General features: G+C 44.2%; 1 protein-coding gene across 1 annotated transcript in view; it reads right to left on the minus strand.

Moving 5' to 3' along the window:
• Nucleotides 1-14,824, minus strand: part of Ephb1 (EPH receptor B1) — a 422,319-nt gene that overhangs the window by 128,209 nt on the left and 279,286 nt on the right. The gene's annotated exons all lie outside the window — the stretch shown is intronic.

Here is a 14,824-nt window from a genome sequence, read left to right on the forward strand (position 1 = left end):
CTTTCCCAATGCTGGCCATCTTTTGAGAGTCATATCCTCAGTATGCTGGCTGTTACTCTAGGGTAAGGAGGAGAGGGCATTGAAACCTAGGAATAACATATAGGGCCCTAACAGTCCTGTGAGCACAAGCCTCCCAGGGACAATTTCATGCCCTTAGGAGTCAGCTTCAAATGAAGCACTGGATCAACTCATGAGCAATAGGAGGTTTGGCTTCTTCAGGTTACATTTGCAAGTAAAACCAAAAGATTATACTTGCTCAGAAAAATTACATAGGACTTCAGTAAGTGAAGGATTAGAATGGCATCTGCCAGTTACAGCAGCCTCTTTCCTGCTTTGCTTTCTATTGCTGTGATAGAGACCATGACCAAAGGCAACTCAGAGACAAAGGGGTTCATTTGGCTTATAAAGCAGGGTATAACAGAAGCCAAGGAGGAGCTCAAGGAGGACTGGAACTTGGAGACAGGAACTGAAGCAGAGACTGTGGAGGAGCACTGCTCATGGTTTGCTCTTCATATTCAGTTACCATTTTTATATACCCCAGGACCACCCACAGTAGGCTGGGCCCTCTAACACCAATCATTAATCAAGAAAGTGTCCCACACATTTGCCGACAGGCCAGTCTGATAAAGGCTTTCCCTCTTCCCAGATGACTCTAGCTTGTATTGGGCTGACAATCTACCAAACACAGTTTCTGTAATGACAGCTATCCATTTTATTCATTATGTTGTAATGATTACTTTAAATGCAACAACATAGGCAGAACTCTTGCTCTCCTGGAGTTTATATTCTGGTGGAGGAGTCAGATAAACGGTAGCTAGATGGTATCTATCCTTTCAAAGGGTAGATAAATGTGTGATGTAATTGGTGGCAAGGCTCTAGTAATAAATAACAGAATGAAGGGAGTCAGTGTGCTTGGTGGTCACATGAGCCTTTTCCTACATGAGGTTTTATGGACAGACACTACACTGGGGTGAGTCAGGAGCCAATAATTAGACTGTAGAGGGGATGTTCCCCAGGGTAGAGCCAGTGCCTATAATAATCCTGAGGAGCAAATTTGATTGACTGGCTAAAGAAAATCAGGAAGGGGAGGGTGCAGCTATAAGAAAATTACTGGATGGGGAAGATGAGAGAAAGAATGGAAAGAGTAAGTTACTAGTAGAGGTAGATTAACAGATTCTGTAAGTTCTGTGTACAGCTTGCAGGAATTTTATTCTCTGTAATGTTTTACTCTAGGGAAGGCTCTGAGGAAGGACACACCGTGTGTGTGTGTGTGTGTGTGTGTGTGTGTGTGTGTGTGTGTGTGTGTGTAAGCCTGGTGTCTGATGGAATACTTTCCACTTTTTTGTTTGAATATCAGGTATCTCATTGAACTTTGAAGTAAGTTGATTGCCAGTAAACATTATTAATTCCTCTGCCTCTCTCCTCCCAAGTGCTGGGATTACAGGTATGTGCAGATATCCTGGCTTTTTTAACATGGGTGCTGGAATCTGAACTTAGTTCCTCATGCCGACATAACAGGTGCTGTTACTCCCTGAACCATCTCTCTAGTCCCACAGTCAGACTTTCTAAGTGCTACTCCAGCAGTTGTGAAAGCAAGCTAAAAGCCTATAAAAGCAGAAGCAGACAGACAAGCCAGGAGGCCGCAGTAGCCATCCATATGAGGGACCACAGTGGCTTAGGTTAGGATAAAGGACAACAAAGGAAGAGCCTCAAATGTTTTCTTAAATATTCTTTCTATAGACATTATCAACATGTTACTTCCCAACTGAGTCTTTACTATTGCAATTTTCATGATGAAAAAACCTGAGGTTCAGAGAGACAAAATGGATTGTCTGTGATCAAAGATGTGTCAAGTCAACGTGGGTCTGCTACATGGATGTGTTCACCTTGCACCTCTTTCCTTCCAGTGAGTAGATGTTGGTGACCAAAAGAACTCTTCGTCCACAGGTTCCTCCTTGGCCTGCCTCTGATTTGGTAGAAAACTAATATTGTTTGTTCCCTAGAGCAGATTTCTATTGAGACTGGTTAAAAGAACAAAGAGGTGATGTTGGTCAACATCCAGCAGAGTTCAGTATTGAACTCAGAATTGTCTCTTAATAAACACTATATATAACACACTATATTTGGCATTTTTGCATAACTTAGTGAAACTGATCTTCCTGACATCCAGGAAGGTAGGGACTATTATCCTTGGCATAAATATGAGTAATCAAATCACTGGGATCTACTTATGGGTTGGTTGAGAGGAGCTGGCGCTTACACTTGCCTGCAGTCCTGGTCGTTCAAGGCACAGGCAGACCACAATAGCACCTAGGGGATATAGGGAGCTCACAGGTTTGTAGGAAGCTCCTATTCACAATCATCTCAGCCCCTTCGCTTTAGGGACAAGAGAACCATTGTGGTCCCAGGGCTATGTCAGCAAATCTACACACATTCATTAGGGTCTCTGACATACTGGGTTCATACAAGGCGATTCTATTAATCATAATAGTTAGTAATAGGAAAGAAATGATTAGTTGAAACAAGAAGGGACCCTGCTGTGAGGGTTTCAGGGGCATCAAATAGCCTGGTGAAATGTATCTCACCACATGCCAGTGTTTGTATAAAGAACTTCTTGTTTCCCTTCTTTAATGGAACTAATTGTCTGAGACAGAGAGATGGGTTCCATTTCCTGGGGAAAGAGAGAGTTCCTCTCTCAAGTTGTACTGGAGCTGAGAGACAAGGTTTCTGGACTGATGAGGAACTGCAGCCTTGGGCTAACAGACATCCTACGAGTGTACTCATGGCCAGTCTCAGGTCAATGTTCATTCAAGGGAAGCAGAGAAAGCTCAGATGAGGCCAAAGAGAGGGGAAACACCGATGGCAAAGCACCCAGAGAGTCCTTGAAGACACTCAAAACCAAAGGAAGGTATATATCAGGTCCTTTTAAAGACATGACCTTCAGAAGTCCTACCCTGGATGCCTTTAAAACTGAGGCAGGCTATGGTTATGGCATTCCAGGTCCAATTCATGTCAGAGGACATTTTCCCTATGGTTTTCTGTTTTGCTCACAATATCCTAAACCATGCTTTGCCAAGGCATGTTCCAAGGTGTTTTCTGTGTCTGAGTCTTCTTGAACTGTCAAAGGACATTGTGAAACCCTTCATTTCTGGTACTACAGGAAGTTAGATCTTACTTGTGCAGGGTCTCTATGAAGCTCCTCCTTCTGGCCTGTCATTCCTAACTGATGCACTTGGGGCCTATACCACCTGGAATTACTCAACTGCTTTAAAACAAGCTGGTGCCATCCAGAACTTAGCGATTGTCACTGTGCAGGTGCAAATATGAAGACCAAGGTCTTGTCAGAAAGCCAGGTCAAGGACAATGATACTGTGACTCTCAAGACTCAACATCTATGCACCAAGACATGACAGGGACAAAGATAACCAATTGTGGAAAGGTACCTTGGGTCCTCTAGAATCACTTTTCAAGTGTGCAGACACCATCAGGGCCCTCCTAGTACCCAGTATACTGTGAACTCTCAGGAACAGGACACCAATGATGGGAGAGTATAGACTAATCAAAGTATATATTCTAGTCTAGTCTAGTATAGTCTAGTGTAGTCTATTTTTTGAGACAAGATCTTATATAGTCCAGGCTGATCTGAGACTCACTACATGGATGATGATGATCTGAACTTCTGATCCTCCAATTACCACCTCCCAAGCCTGAGATGACAGGCTTGAACCACAACAGCCTGTTTTGTGCAATGCCAGGAATCAAACCCAGGACTCTGTACGTGCTAGATAAGTATTCTACTAACTGAGTTATATCCTCAACTTCCATAGCATTTTTTAAAAGAAAGTAGCCAGAGGTAATGAAAGATATGTTTCAATTGGTTAAGTGCTTGTTGCAATGTATGAGGACCTGGGTTTGGATCTTCAGTACCCACTAAAACATCAAGTGTGGCAGAACCCATCTGTAATGCCAGTGCTGGGAAATCAGACAGGAAGATACCTAAGCATCCTTACAACTCAGCATCCAGTTGTCCTAGGCAACTAAGAATGATTCCTGTTTAGTGAGACTGTTTCCCAAAAAGAAGACATCCAACATATTTGACCTCTGGCCTCCACATGCACACAAAATCATGCATACATATGCACCCCCCACACACAAACACATAGAGTGGGGGAGGCATAGCCAAATAACCATGTTGACCAGACTGGATAAGTCTCTGCTGTATAAATAAGAACAATTTGTAGCAGGTAGAAATTAGACCTCAGGGGAGGAACTTTTCTTGCCATCCTCAGAGAATGTGGTACCCAGGGAAGAATCCCATTCATCACAGTTCATCAGAAATTACCAAGAGCCTCACCCAGTGACAGCAGATGCTTTTCTAGTTGTTTTTCATCTTTTGTTAAATGACTGTGATACTATAATAGCTGGAAAGGGGCTAGGGATAAATAGCCATGGATGAGGCACAGAAGACTCTTCTAGACTATCCCATGGAGTTCTAAGAGATGCATGGGCTGCCTCTCTACTGGTTCACAGGGAATACCAGTCTTCAAAGACAATTTAATGTCAGGGCACAATAACAATAAAAAAGAAGCTGAAGAGTAGAGAGTCCTCTCAGGGAGCCACAGGTCACTCAAGGTTAAGTCCTGATCCTGACATTTCCTACACACACTAGTTCTTAGGATGGAAAATAATCTTGGATGTCAGTATGTCCCAAGTGGCAATGCCCCTCATCCTAGTAGTCACCCTTTGTTGGATTCTACCAGTGGAGGGAGGCTCACTACTTTTCTGGTTACTGAATCATCTACTACTCGTGATAGCCTGTTTTAAAAGATAATGGGAGAAAGTATCTATTCACAGTAAGTCACAAAACCAATAAAATACCTAGTGATCAAATCTCACAAAGCCTTTGTAACACTTGTAAGAAGACAACTGTAAAGCCTTACTGAAGTGCATAAAAGAAAACTTGGCTGCCATGTCCTCAGATGACAAGCCTCAACATCATAAAAAAGACAGCAACCTCCAAAGTAATCCATATACCCAATGCCATCCAATCCCCATTAAATAGGATTGCTTAATGAAATGTTCCCAGCTAGCTCTAAGGACTGTCTTCAAAGAAATGGGTTTTTAGTAAATGACAAGATGATTTTGAGAAATTAATATTATCCAGAGGCTTGGATCATCAGCTATTGAGATATGTCATAAGGCTATCATCAAAGAACAGACCAGACCATCAAAGGCAAAGAATACAGAAAACTGGGTGCAGGTGTTTAGTCAATAATGAAAGAATTACCTCACTAAGATGTGTACAGTTCACGTAGAGCAGATAGCATGCTGTATTTTAATACTATGAACAGAAATGTCAATATTGCATTCCACATAAAGATAAATTCCAGATACATGAACTAGTTAAACACAAACACTTTTCCAGAGAGTGAAATTGCAAGAACGCATTTTTATACTCTCCTGATAATGGCATGCATAAGACTCAGACAGAAGTCAGCGCACAAGACCCTGATGTCAGAAAGAAATAGATGGTCAGATTTGAGTTCAAAAATTAAAATAGTTAGATATGAAAGAAAATTACCCACAGTAGAGGCACAGATAAGGGGGAGACTATAGGGCAGGATGCCACAGGTAATTAATGGGTTTCTGAAAGTCAGCTAAAATTAGGAAAGGCAAGGGTTCTTCACAGACAAGTCCCTGAAGACAGAACAAACCAGCCAACAAACATATTAAACAATATCCACTCTTACATATGTAGGGAAATACCATTCAAAACAAGTAGGAGGTCAGTTATGTTGGCACAGATTAAAAGTCTCACTAACATCCTGGGCCACATGGGGAAATGGGATGCATACTAAATGTGTATAAATTGGTCAAGTCCTTTGGGAAAGCATTCTAGGAGTATCCACTGAGTTGCTAAGTACCTATAATTCAGCAATTCTTCCATGAGGTGCACATGTGTTCCCCAAGGTATGCCTGTGCATTTGTATGGCAGGATTATTGTTTATATTAACACACCATTAGGATGGACCTGGGCCCACTCACAAGGGAATGATGGAGTGGGGGGGTACATTGATTACAGAGAATGGTAAGACTGCAAATTTACGTCAGGACAGACTCTGAGAAGAGTGCTGATGAAAGCTTGAGGCTGAGACACAGACACAACCAGTCTAATGCAGTTAAGGGTAGATCCTTAACTTGGGTCTCTGGCATGGAGGTACAATGAGTCAATACCAGTCCGACTGGCATAGTGACCGAGAAAACTTCCCAGCAGTAGACATTAGCCTGAGGCTTAGCAGTAGCTCTGTCTCACACCTCACTCCTAAACTTTGGTTTGGTGTTTGCCATTATGTCTGTTTTGTTAGGGGACCATATTGTTGAGATCCCATGGAAAGAGCTTTCCCGTAGTACATAGAAGATACTCTTTCACATCAGGTGTTGTCATCCACTGACTCTTAAAATCTCTCTGACCCTTCTTTTGCAATGTTCCCTGTGTCTTAGATGGAGGGGCTGTATGTATTGTCTCTGTAAGAACTGGTGTTGAGCACTAACAGTTGGATGCTGTCTGCATTTTGACTAGTTCTTAATTTCTGTAATGGTCTCCATCAGCTACAAATAGTCATTTCTTTGACGAGAGGTGAGAAATCCACTTATCTGTAAGTATAGAAATCTTGTGTTGAGAAACCTGGATGCGGAGCCAGTAAGTCAGCTGGGACCCACTTAAGGAGCTGGGGATCAAGATGGTTATTCAAGCATATTCAGAAGGACAAGATGACATCAGCCTTCAGTAGAAGGACTGTTGAATTATTTGATCTAGAATGCCTGGTACCTTCCATTCACTTATTGTTCTTGTTTTGTGTTCCATAATCCAAGACGCCTTGTTTTTAATCAAAAACAAAACAAAGAGAGTTGACTGAGCACTTGGTATATGTCCAACACTAAGGGAGAATTTGGCCTGCATTTTTATAGTGGGCATGATAAAGAAAATTCTCATTATTCTTTGAAAAGTAACAAAAGTATGGAGAAGTCAGATGACCTACTCAACAAGGGAGATAGAGTCAACTATGGTCTACATCACTGCAACAGCAGGCCTCTTACCAGTAAACTGGGGTGGGCACTGTGTCAGATTCAGAGTAGAAGAAAATGGGATTTGTGTATCAAGAGTTTCTAGTTCAGTGTAAAACAAGAATGTGCTGTGCAACCAATATAGAATAACCCGTGTGAGAAGCTAGCATTCTCCTCTCTGGGAATGCAGAGACTGGCAAGCACAGATGCAGAGACACACTCTTGAATGACTGTCTCCCTGCTCTGAGGGGAAGTGAAGCAGAGATGGGAGAACCTTTGGCTTCAACTTCCATTAACTCCCAGCATTCATCCCTCATCTATCCATCCTTCCAGGGACCAGGGCCACTGTCCAAGACTACAGAGGAGCATTCATGTCAAGAAAGGACACACAAAGCATAAAAAGGACTGCTTCAGGCTGATTTTTAAAACATGGAAAAGAGGAAATTAAAAAGATAATTTTACACCAATCCCTTCCTATCTCCGGAACTTCACATCTGAATCAGTACCTGAGTCTCAAAGAAAGAGTGAATACGGGCAGGGAAGTACAAAACACTGAGATGTAGTCACCGAGTGTGCTTGGCTATTAGCTTAAAAGTTCAAGCTAGACAAGGCCTCATAAGAGTTAGACCCACTTGGGTCAAACAACTGTGAAAAGAAATTTCAGATTACAGAAGTGTAAAAGCACGTTTACACAGGCAGTGCTGACCCTTCTCGAAAAAGGAGTGACAGGTATAAATAGCTTGCAGGCACTCTCCTTCCTCTCTGCATCCACATGTACAAACCATCTCCTCGGCAGGCACAGGGTGCGGGCCCAGACCCCTGCAGGATGCACGAAACATCTTGCCCTGGCCTTAGTTGGTGTGTGACCTTTGCTTGGATCTTCCTCAGGAGAAAAACAGAATGCAGAATATCTCCCTCTCAAAAAAACACAAATGGTGGCGAGAGAGACGGCTCAGGAGGTAAAGAGTTTGCTTGGCAAGAAAAAGCAGCTGAGTTCAATTCCTAGCGTGCATGTAAAATCAGGCATGGTGGTGCACACCTATACCACCAGCACTAAGAAATGGAGACTAGAGCATCCCCAGACAGACAGTGTGATAGAATTGATGAGCTCCAGGTTCTCCCTGATTCAAAAACTAAGGTGAAAGATACTAATGTTGACCTCTGGCCTCCATGTGAACATGCACACACACACACACATCTGAATACATACACACAAAAATTATTAAATTGAAAACCAAATTGTTTTTGAATGTGCAACATAGATGCATGAACCAGTGTGGCATCAAGTTTCCCTCTTGCTTTATAGCTAATTTTGAGAAAAGTTTCCTCTTAGTATGCTGCCAACCATAGATTAACAAATGATTAAGAAAAGATTTACTTTTAAAAAGTATCTAAAAGATTCTCCAACATACAGCATCCAACAAGCAAGCATTTCCCAATAGATAATGCTGGCTTCCTGTCCTAGGTGAAGAGTCGGCTGCCACAGCGGCCTTTCCTGCCTTAGCTGCTCCAAGAGTCCTTCCCTACAGGCGGCCTCAGTGGGGTGGGGGTCTGAGGAGTGAGACCCATCACCCACCCTCTGAGTCTTCATTTAAGCTCTCGGCTCTCCTGACTTTCTATTCTGTTCTCTGCCCCAGATCACTCTGTACATCAAGGGTGTGCACCCTGCTCTGACCATCTGCGTAAGAACTGCATGCAAAGACATGCCAGAGCAGGTCTGCTTATTCTGACAACCAGTGAGATCCTTCCTGGGACCAGCCCAGCACACAGACTCAGTCACACACTCATTCATTCCCACTCACACACTGATGCTCCCACCTACACACAGGTACACTCATACACTCTCACACCAGTCAACTGTGTGACTCACACAAATGGTCTCATGCAATTCCTCTTTCACATACCCACTTACACACACATCCACACAGGCGCAGTCACACACTCACATGTCCCCCAAACACATTACACTCTCACATCGGCACATGTGCTCACAGCACCGCCCTCCCTGCACACTCACACAGTCACATCCACACGCATCCAGACTTACATGTAGGCATACACACAGGCAAGAGCACATATCTGCATACACACACAGGGCTCTCATGGACACTCATGCATTCACATGGGCACACTCACACAATCAAACTCACACACAGACAAATACACACAGGTATACTTTTCATGCACACACATATACATTCACATGGGTGCACTCATGCATAAGTATATACATGTATTCTTTCATGCACATCCATCCACAAGCACACACATACATAATCACATACTCCCAAAAAGGAGTATGGGCAGAGATTATTCTAGGTCATAGCACTCGCCCCATGCTCATAGCCCCAACTCCTGCCACTCAGCTTCCCCTCCTCTCTGTGGTCAGAAGGTAGATCAGGGACAGCCTCCAGGGAGAGTTAAAGGGTTGGCTGCCATTGTGCCTTCTCTTCTGAGTCACCTTGGAGCCCCTCGTTCATTCTATTTCTCCATCCAAAGCTGCCAAGGGACACCTCAATGCATTTGAAGAAGGAATAAAAGAAACAGGACAAGCTCCAGCTTGCCTCCGTGATCCATCAAAATTTCTCCCATGTGGTGACAGAAAAAAAAGGGGTTTTGCGGTCAGAAATGTAACAAGGTAATTATTTTCACACCAGTCCTTCTGCATGGTTTTTCACAGACAGCAATTTTATAAGGCATAATTATCTATTTTCGTTTGCTTCATAAATTCCTCCTTCCCATTTCGTCCCCCAGTAAACTAGAAATTTTTTAAAATTAAGTCATGCAACTGGATGCTTGGTCTCACTTGGCTATGCACTTCTGCCTGTCTTCCTACCTGCTCCTTTGGCTGCCCCTGCCATGTGCCCTTAAAATCTGACCTTGCCCTGTCATTTGGAGGAGGCAGTGAGTCTCGATCCCTCAGAACTGAAGGCTGAGCCAGGGGAGGTGGCACACACCTGTACTCTCAGCAATTGGGAACAGTAGCAATAGGTCCAGGAATTCAAGGGCATCCTTAGCTACATAGGGAGTTCAAAGACTGTCTAGGTAACATGAGATTCCCAAATTTAGAAAAGAACTAAAGTCCAGTTTTGTGGGCCATTGCTCCCAAACTTTTGGGTTTCTGGCTCCAATAGCCCCAGAGGACATAGATGGGCAGGCTCTCCAGTGCCTCACCTATGCCCCTTCCCCTCCCCTGCAGCACAGGAGGGTCAACTGCTCACTTGTTTTCTCCAGGGATCTTCAGACCTTGGGTGACTGTGTGGTTTGTGGGCAGCCAATAGGTTCTGCTAAGGAATGACACCCCCGACTCCAAACACATCACTTTTACTCCCAGATCTATACATCGTCTTCTGCTGGAAGCCTCAGTGTCTTCTACACACTTCACACTTTCCAGGGATATAACCAAAGCAAGTTCTAACATCAACTGAGAGTTTACTATGAACCAGGCACCGGGCCAAAGATGCTATAATGCGATTTTGCTTAATCCTCGTAACAACTCTGAAAGGCATACAACAGCACGAGAGTGTGAGAACGAAAGTGGGTGGAGGAAAGGGAGACAATGAGGACAAGGTCACAGAGAAGGCAAGGAAGCCAAGATGCCAACGCGTACCAGGCCCACCTTCCAGCCACTGTGTGCAAACGCTGAGTCTGTGTGCTTCTTCAGGACTTTCTCAAGATCAGGGCATCTTTGCCACTCCGGGACTCACAGGGTTCTGGGGTCTCTAGGCAGTGCACCAGGTGGGCAGCTGGAGGAACCTGGGATGCTGTGAAGATGTGTTTACTCTTTGTTTTCTACCTCTTTCCTCCCATACAGGCCTTGAAATCCTTAGCATCTCCACAGAAGTCAGACAACTAAATGCAAGAAATTTCAGGATGGGGGACTGGTCACTGAGGCAGGATTAGGAGGGTAGGGCTGTCTAAGTTCCCAGTCTTGAAGAGAGAGGGGATGAAGAAATAAACAATCAGGGATATATAATACAGTTCCATAAAATCCCTCCCTCAAACACTGGGTTCAAAGAGCTTCTGGGCAGCTTTATGTACCTCTGGGGTATGGCAACTCCAGGGTGCCCTTGCACTCATGTATTCAACTCCTTTGTGGTACTCTTTATGATGAGCTGGGAACCCCATGTTAAGTTGGGAGGATGAAGTCACTTGGGAGAGTATGGTAAAGCACTGGGCCAGGGTTGGACAACGGGCCTTCAGCCAGGCACTCTAATGCAGAGTTAGAACTGCGTAGCCCTGGGAAGAAGAGGAGGGAGGGAGAGGGGAGGGAGGAGGGAGGGAGGGAGGGAGGGAGGGGGGAATTAAATGTCTGCAGGCCAGCAGCAGTCATATGAATCCAGACTCTGCAGAAATGAACAGCCCACTCTGCCTGTGTCCCTGAGGTCACTAGAGTCCACACTGCCCCGTTAATCCTGCCTTGGGGTGCACCCCTCCTGACTTCATTGATGAGGCTCAAAGGCAGGCTACGCAGGCAAGGCCAGGACCTCTCAGACATCAAAGGAATTTCTATCTCTTCTAGTAGATTAAAAAGAAAATACAGAAATACCCAGACAAGGCTACAGAATTTCCCACTGTCAATTTTTAGATGGGACAAATGAAAATTTTATGTGCACATGTTCATGTGAATACAGGGGGGAGGCAAAAACTCACAAAGTATGTTAGGCTGACTAGCCATTGAGCCCTGGCCCCTCCCCCCTTCCCTCCCCTCTGCATCCCAGTACTGGGACTGTGAGCGGGCAGAACTACAATCAGTTTTATTCTAGTTTAGTTCTAGGATTGGATTCAGGTCATCAATGGTTTACCAACTGAGCTCTCGTCCAAGCCCTACATAAACATTTTAATACTACAAAAATATAGTATATATGTGATACCCCAAAAGCTTAATGTGCGTGTGTGTGTGTGTGTGTGTGTGTGTGTGTGTGTGTGTGTGTGTGTATTACCAAGTCCAATGATGCTGGCCTGTAATCTTGGCTGCTAAGAAGGCTGAGGCAGGAGCATTACCACAGGCTTTCTTTGGCAGCTTAATGAGACCCAAGTTTTTTTTTAAAAAAGCAGATCAGAGAGCAGGGATAAAAACCTTACTCAGAGATAGTGTGTTTGTCTAGCAAGAAGGAGGCCATAGGTTCAGTCCTTAGTATTGAAAATATAATTATAATCCTTAGTGCAGTGTAGGTGTTGTAACCTTGCAAGGAACATATTTTACATTTATGATTTTTTATAAATCTATTTGTAAAATGTTTGAAAGGAAGGAGTGGACTGCTGATGTAATCTCACTTGAAGACAATGGTCCAATGGTCATGAGCTAGACTTGAGTTCCTTCGATACTGGAGCCCTTGGCCGGCTCTTGGACTCTCCTGTCTTCTCTGTCCTCTGGATCACAGCACCAGGGCATGGCAGGTGCTCCCTGTCCCCATACATTTATAAAGACAGATCTTCTTTATCTTTAGTGTCTGGGTGGGTTCTAGTTGCTTCCTGCTAGGATAGATGAAGCCTCAATTTTTCCCAGGTGAACCAGCTCTCCCAGCCCCAAGCCTCCACTAGCCAGACTCAGGCTGCTGCACACTTGTCTCACAACACCTGCCAGGCTAGCTAGGAGCCCTAAGGCCACAGTACAGTGCTGTGCCTCTCTTTAGCAGCTCTAGATATTCTCCTTGTATCTGAAAAATTATTTACTGTGGTGATGTGCTGTGCCTTTTTAAGAGAACAGATGGCACCTCCAATTAGAATGCTTTTAAAGGAAACCCTAATGAGAATATAAAAGCCAACAAATTGACTTTTTCATACAGTACTTCCCTGGCACACAATAAATCAAATATATAATGAGGCTCAGGGAAACTGTAGCTTTATTTATACATGTTTTGCCTAGCATTGTGTTGTACCCATGTCCTGTCCCCTGAGTCTCCTCACCAAATGCTTGCCCCTCCAGGATGATGGGCAACATGTCCAGGAGCTGTTCTTGGCCCTGCCTGCCATAGTCATGTGTGCTCTGATTTATCAGTTCCTAGTATGAGCCTTGCCTCTATGTCTGGAGACACAAGAAAAGGGGGATATGCAAAGGTACAATAGCCAGGGTGGCATGCTTCCTCCCCATCTAAATAAGAAGGGGAGGCTATAGAGGAACCACACTGGTGAATATTGCAGAGCTGGCTGGACCAGAGGCAGGAGGGAAAAGCCTGTGTGGTCTAGCTTAAAGATGGTCTTGGATGCAGTGAGAAGCTTCCATGGTCAAACTGGTGGCATTGAAATGTTCATATTTTTCATAATAACCAATCCAATAGACTCATGCCCATCAGGAACTGGGGCTTAAAGATAAGCCTTGGTAAATAAGTAAGAGAAGACAGAAACACATCTATACACTGAGCCCCTGGTCATGGTCCGGACTTCTTCCAAATGCCCGTTTATCACGAGGTTAGTGGGTGGATAGTTTATCTCCTGAAGTGAGAAGTTAAGGGCCCATATAGGTGAGTTGATGTGTAGTGGAAGCATGGCCAGAGGCAAGAGCTATGAGCAGGAGCACATGGCTGTGCTTCCAGGGGAGAAGCTGACAGAGGCTGGGTGAATGCCTTGGCTATTGTGTAGACTGGTGATTGGTCTGGCCACCCAGGTAATGGAGTGACCAGGCATCCTTAGTGGAATCTAAAGAAGTATGCTAAATATTGCTTTTGGGGTCCATGGAAGACTGCCATCTGGGGTGGGGATAGGGAACTCTTAGAAACATCAGAGAAGGAGATGACACTACAGAAAGATGGGGACTCAGGACAGCAAAAGAGGAATCATTTCTGTTCATCTCCACCCACCTGAGAAAGAAGGCAGGGAAAATCAGTTTACAAGACAACAAGCTTTTCCTCACCTCAAATCTATAAGCATCGATTGAGCTCAGGACCTTGATCTAGAAGACACTTTCATTTCTGCTCTGCATCCAGCAAAGGTTACATATGCTACAAGGCCAGGACTGAGAAATTCTTCTACCCAGTCCAGTTCAGTTTTTTTTCTGTCCATCAAACTAAAAGTGTGTATGAAATATACCTCTGTGGGCCTCTTCACTGGGATGAGAGGGAACCGGTCTAAGGGGTGTAAGGGGAGGTATCTGCTCATAGTGAGCCACATCAAAGCACCTAGTGGAGAAGAAAGTTCTAGCCTGATTACAGGCTAACTTGCAGTATTGATCCCAGAATGCAATGGGAATACTGAGAAGCGAGATCATCCCTGCTTTGGGACTTTAACACTTAGAGAAGGGAAAGTTGTATAAAGTACTGCCCAGGGAGACCATGTTCCTTGCCTCCCAAGCTTTTGGGAGAGAAGACCAGAGGGAAATTATCCCCTCCCTGCCTGGCGAGTGCAGCTGTTCCCCTGCTTTTAGAAAATGGCTGCTTTTTCTTTCCACCTGAGATAATGGGATAGTGGATGTAGCTGACACATTAACCCCAAGTTTCTAAAATTTAGTACACTGAGATGGACACTCTTGTCAGGCTTCTGGTCTTGTTATTTGGCTGAAGCTCAGATGTTGGACACTACAAGGCACAAAGAGGATGAATATTTAGACCTGATACTTAAGGACTTTCCATTGATAGCTAAGGCAATTACAAAGTAAATGGACAATTAATAAAACTACGAGAACTTTCAGCAAAGTAGACACTGAGAAGACACACTGGAGTGGTTTTTTCAACTGTAGGGACCAGGAGTGAGGGGCATCTTGGAGGAGGCAACTGTAAGAATTTCAAAGCTATTTCAATATACGAGTAGATCTTGATTTTGC

Source organism: Mesocricetus auratus, unplaced genomic scaffold (genome assembly GCF_017639785.1).
Source record: "Mesocricetus auratus isolate SY011 unplaced genomic scaffold, BCM_Maur_2.0 Super-Scaffold_100691, whole genome shotgun sequence".
Classification (NCBI taxonomy): Eukaryota; Metazoa; Chordata; class Mammalia; order Rodentia; family Cricetidae; genus Mesocricetus; species Mesocricetus auratus.